The sequence below is a fragment of the Arachis duranensis genome, chromosome 1 (assembly GCF_000817695.3).
Source record: "Arachis duranensis cultivar V14167 chromosome 1, aradu.V14167.gnm2.J7QH, whole genome shotgun sequence".
NCBI classification, from domain to species: Eukaryota; Viridiplantae; Streptophyta; class Magnoliopsida; order Fabales; family Fabaceae; genus Arachis; species Arachis duranensis.
The window spans coordinates 98,997,028-99,002,606 of NC_029772.3; positions in this window are offsets into that span (position 1 = coordinate 98,997,028).

The following is a 5,579-nucleotide window of genomic DNA, read 5'->3' on the forward strand; positions in this document are numbered from 1 at the left end:
AATTTGGATATTAGACATACAAGAGAGTTGAACCGAGCTTTTATGATAAAAATTGACCGGAGCTTAATAAAAAAGAACAATCTTTAGACCAAGGTTCTTAGATCGAAATACAAATGTGGAGTTGATATGATGCCCACTGTAAAGAGGAAAAAGAAAGATTTAAATTTGTAGAAAGGAATATGTTCAGCTTGGAATGATGTGAAAAATAACTCTATATGGTGGATAGGTAATGAAAAAAAGATCAATTTTTGGAAGAAGAGTGCTAGGGGGCCAACAGGTTCGTAGCCATTATTAGTATTTTTAATGGTGTGGGATTACATCTTTTTTTTGGTTTGTTTTCCAGGTATCCCCCAACTCGACAGTTCAAGTACTAATCCATCGCGAATCTAAGCTCCATTTAAGGGTTTGCCACTAGCTAATGGGTTACTACATGCACAAGGCGGGATTCGAATTTCCAACACTTACTTAATCGGACGAGTGTACTGACCACTCGATCAATCCAAGTTGGTTGTGTGAAATTACATCTAATAGTATATAATTACTCACTTTTCTTTTGCTGGTTAAGTGCTGGTCAAATTTTAATAAAAGTGATTACCCCTAGACTTTCTCTTTTTTAAAACACAACTGGGTGCCAAATCTTGAGAAACTAGATTCTCTAGTTACTCAAGTTTTAAACCATGTTGATTATTCATCATCTCTAAGTGATTTTGTCTATTTCAGGTGATTGGGATGTCTCTAAATTAAGGGAATGGCTGTCGGATAAAACAGTTAGCAATGTTATGATTTTATGAGTCTTTCACCTTCTTCTCCATGGAAAGGTATGGACAAAATAGCTTGAGACAACTCTCCTAATGGAACTTTCAACCTGAAATCAGCTTATAAATCTTTGATGGGAAACGTGGATCCTCTCGATAAGATCTTCAAACTCGTCTGAGATTAAAAAGGGCCAGAGCAGATTCGATCCTTCATGTGATTGGTAGCAAAAGAAGCACTTCTAACCAACGAGGAGAGGAGAAAAAGGCACATGACCACCTCAGTGCATTGTCCAAGATGCAATTGGGTAGAAGAAACGTCACTACATGCCCTTCGAGAACGCCTTTATGTTGTATCCATCTGGCAAGCTATTTTGTCCCATGATCGTCGGAAGAATTTTTTCCGTCTCAGAAATTGTGAGTGGCTCATTGACAACCTTTCTAAGCATAATGAATAGGGAATTTGGTTCGGTGTTACCATCCATTTTCTTTGGTATCTCTGAAATAAATTTGTCTTAGTGGGAAAGACCACCGGTATAGTGGAAGCCGTGGGTTCCGTTAATGCCCGAGTGCACAAGGTGCTAAACATCGTGAAGTAAGGAACTGGAACGAGAAAAATGAAAATGAGAGAAGACACTCTCATCAAGTGGAACCCACCAGAAAAAAAGATTGTCAAGGTGAATGTTGATGGCTCTGTCTTCAAAAGGAACAATAACACCACTTGTGGGGTATTCTACGAAACCATCTCAAAAGGTTTATCAAAGCCTTCTCCTTTAATCTTGAAAGTTGTTCGATCACTCAAGTAAAATACTGTGGCACCTTCAATTCAAAGGGTTTCAAATAGTTGTTGCAAATGATATACAAGCAATGATAGTAGAATCAAATTTTCAAGCGGCCATAAATCTAATAAAAGAGGGTTGTGCTACCTCTCACCCTTGCCATGTTCTGATTAAAGATATTAGAATCATGGCAGCACGCATCCAACATTTGGAATGGTCTCATACTTATTGGGAACAAATATCGTTGCTGATGTCTTAACTAAAACAGGTCATGATCTTCCCATCGGCTTGCATATTTTTGACGCCCCATACCTTGATATTTTTCAAGTTCTTGATGCTAATGTTTTTGTTACCCTTAGAATAAGAGGAGCTAGCTAGTTTCTTGTTTTTTTTTTATTGTTTCTTTGTTTCTTGGAGTCCTTGACCCCTATTTTCACCAAAAAAAATTGATAAGTTTGTTGTTTAAAAAAATTTCAATGATAAATTTATTTGATTTATTGATAACTTCGGTTGTATTTTTTTCTTAGAAAATTTGTTGACAACAAAATTTTTTATTTTAATTTATTTTAAATATTATTGGATATCTTGTTGGAATTGAGAGTAAGAGTACTCTTAACAAGGATGCCAAGCCTACCACATACAATACTGTTGAATTAAAAGTCAATGGTGGATAATCAATTATTTTTTTAAAATATAAATACTTACACATAATAGATGAGTAAAAAGAAATCTAGAACTTTATATTAACTTCAACGTAAATTTATTTATTTGGATTTGTTTCAAGATTTTAGGACAAGTTACCTAAATAAAATAATTGGAATTCATATTTACCATATTACAACTTTATAAAATAGCATACCCATATGCAACTTTTCTTATTCTATATAAACCGCTAAACGGTATCAGATCTGAATCCGATCCACAGGTTCAGAGAGAAAGAGAGAGTCGAGTAGCCTACATGCTCATCTATATTAGCTACTGTGGACTCACATACACTATCACGCCCCCTCAAACACAAGGTTGGTGAGACAGCAACCTTGAGTTTGTCACAGCAATCAAGAAACAGAGGGGAAGGAATGTCCTTGGTTAAAACATCAGCCAGTAGAGCAGAGCCTGGAATATGGTTAACCCGAATGGTGTCCTTGTCTATATAATCCCAGACAAAATGGAGATCCAACTCAAAATGCTTGGATTTAGAATGAAGAATTGGGTTAGTCGCCAGTAACACAGCACCTTAGTTGTCACAAAAGAGTTGAGGAGTAGAAGGCAAGGGAAATGCTCAGTTAGCAGGTTCCTGACCCAAACCACATCAGCCACAGCTACTGCCATTGACCTGTATTCTGCCTCAACACTAGAGCGCGCCACAACAGTTTGTTCCTTGGAGGACCATGAGACTAGATTGCGGCCAAGAAAGACACAAGTACCATTGGTGGACTTGCGATCATCAGGATCACTGCCCCAACCCGAGTCACAGTAAGTTAGGATGGGGAGGTGCCTTACTTTCTTCAAGTGCAAGCCATGATGCAAGGTGCCACTCAGGTATCGAAGAATGCGCTTTACCACCTTCCAGTGGTCCTCAGATGGAGACTGCATAAATTGGCAAATTCGATTGACGAGGTAAGCAATTTCAGGCCTGGTCATTGTCAAATACTGTAAACTGCGAACTACACTTCTATATAGGAAAGGATTATCAAAGGGAACACCCCAAGTGGCAGTGAGTTTTAGTGTAGAAGGCAATGGTGTGGAGTAGGGTTTGCACCCTTCTAGTCCTGCTTTCTTCAGGATGTCTTAAATGTATTTGGTTTGTAGAATGGAGAGACCTCCATTTGCTGTCTTGACAACCTACACGCCAAGGAAGTAGTGCAAGTCCGCAAGATCCTTGAGAGCAAAGTTGAGATTTAGCTGCTGAATGACTTGATTAATTGCAGGGCCAGAGTCACCGGTGAGGATGATGTCATCAACATAGACAAGTGCATAGAGCCTAGATTGAGGGGTGATTCGTGTAAAGAATGAGGTATCTGATTTTGTGGGGGTGAACCCCAGACGCTTAAAAGCACCCAACAATTTCACATACCAGGCCCAAGGGGACTGTTTTAGGCTATAGAGCGCTTTGGTCAGCTTGCAGACCAGGGTTCCATCTCCTTATTCATAGCCATTTGGTTGAGATATATATACATCCTCCAATAAGTCACCATACAATAAGGCATTGTTGACATCCAGTTGCTTGATAGGCCAGAAATTTTCAAGAGCAAGGGACAGCATTATACGAATCGAAGTAGGTTTTACCACTGGACTGAATGTTTCCTTATAATCTAGCCCTGGGCTCTGATGGAAGCCCTGGGCAACCAGCCTGGCTTTGTATTTGTCAATGGTTCCATCAGCATTATATTTGATCCAAAACACCCACTTGCTACCAATGGACTCCCTATTTGGTGGCAATTTCACTAAATTCCAGGTGTAATTCTGCATGAGAACAGAGTACTCAACATCCATGGTGGCTCGCCACTTAGAATCAGAAAGGGCCTGTTTGACTGAGGTAGCTTCAAGTTGAGCATGAAGAGCCCGTGGCTTAAAAATGCCCAACTTTCCTCTGGTAATCATTGGATGACAGTTCTGAGTTACAGAGGTGATAGGTAGAGGTAGGACAACTTCAAGGGACTGAAGTGGAATGGGGACGGCCTGGGCAGTAGGTGCATCTAAGAGGCATTTGAGGAGGAGTGTCTAGGGAGATGAGGATGCAGTAGGAGGCTTATGAGCAGTATTGGTTGATAGGTTTGGAGAAAGGGAGAGGTTGGGTGTTATGGTAGAGGGCTGTTGTTGTGGCAGATGAGGAGCAAAGGAGGGGAGACGAGGAATGGTGGGAATTGAAGGATTGTCATTAGAGGAGTTGGTGCTCTTACATGCAGGTTGAAAGGGGGAGTTGAATCTTTGAAGGGAAAATAAGCTTCATCAAAGATCACATTTCTAGTGATCACAACCTTCCCAGATGACAGTAGGCATTTATATCCCTTGTGCAGATTTACATAGCCAATGAACACTGCTGGTTCAGATCAAAATTGAAGCTTGTTATGGTTATACAGCCTTAAGTGAGGGTAGAACAGACAGCCAAAGACTCTTAAAGCAGCATAGGGAGGCTTCTTGCCAAACCGAACCTCCATTGGTGATTGATTTTGCAGTGTGGGTGTTGGTAGGGTATTAATCAGGCAGACAGCAGTTTTGAAGGCTTCACCCCCAAAAGCTTGTCGGCGTTCCAGCTTCAGCTAAGAGCGTAAGTCCCATCTCAACCATGTGGCGGTGCTTCCATTCAGCATTGCCATTCTGTTAAGGAGTATGCGGGCAGGAAAACCTGTGAATCACTCCACAAGACTGCAAAGACTTTGACAAGTTAACATATTCAGGTGCATTATCACTTTGAAGCATTTTAAGTTTAGTATCTAATTGCAATTCTACCATTTGTTGAAAATGATTAAACATAGATTTGAGTTGAGATCGAGCTATTAATAGGTAAATCCATATGTATTTAGAGAATGCATCAATAAAGTTTACAAAGTATACATTTCCATTAGAGTCGGGGAGGGAGCTGGTCCCCAAATATCCAAATAGACTAGTTGTAATGGGATAGTGTACACTATTTTGGAACCAAGAAAGGGTAATTGGTGTGATTTTCCTAAACAACAAGAAGAACAAACATATTTAGGAAGTGGAATTGACTTGTTACAATTTTGTAAAACTATAGAGAGAACTTTATTTGAGGGGTGGCCTAAATGAGCATGCCACAACAAGGAATCATTAGCTGGTTCACTATTTGTAAGGAATGCAGCTACTGCTTCAGCACTGCTTTGAGTGTTTTCAATGTTGAAATTGAGAAACTGGTAAAGACCTTTATCAACAACTCCCTTGAGAACAACTTCTCTAGTTTCCTGTGATTTGACACAACAGCTGTCATGATGAAATTCAAAGTAAACATGGTTATCACAACAAAATTTATAAACACTCATGAGGTTATTGGTGATATCTGGAACATGTGAAAGTTTTTGTAATAACAGTT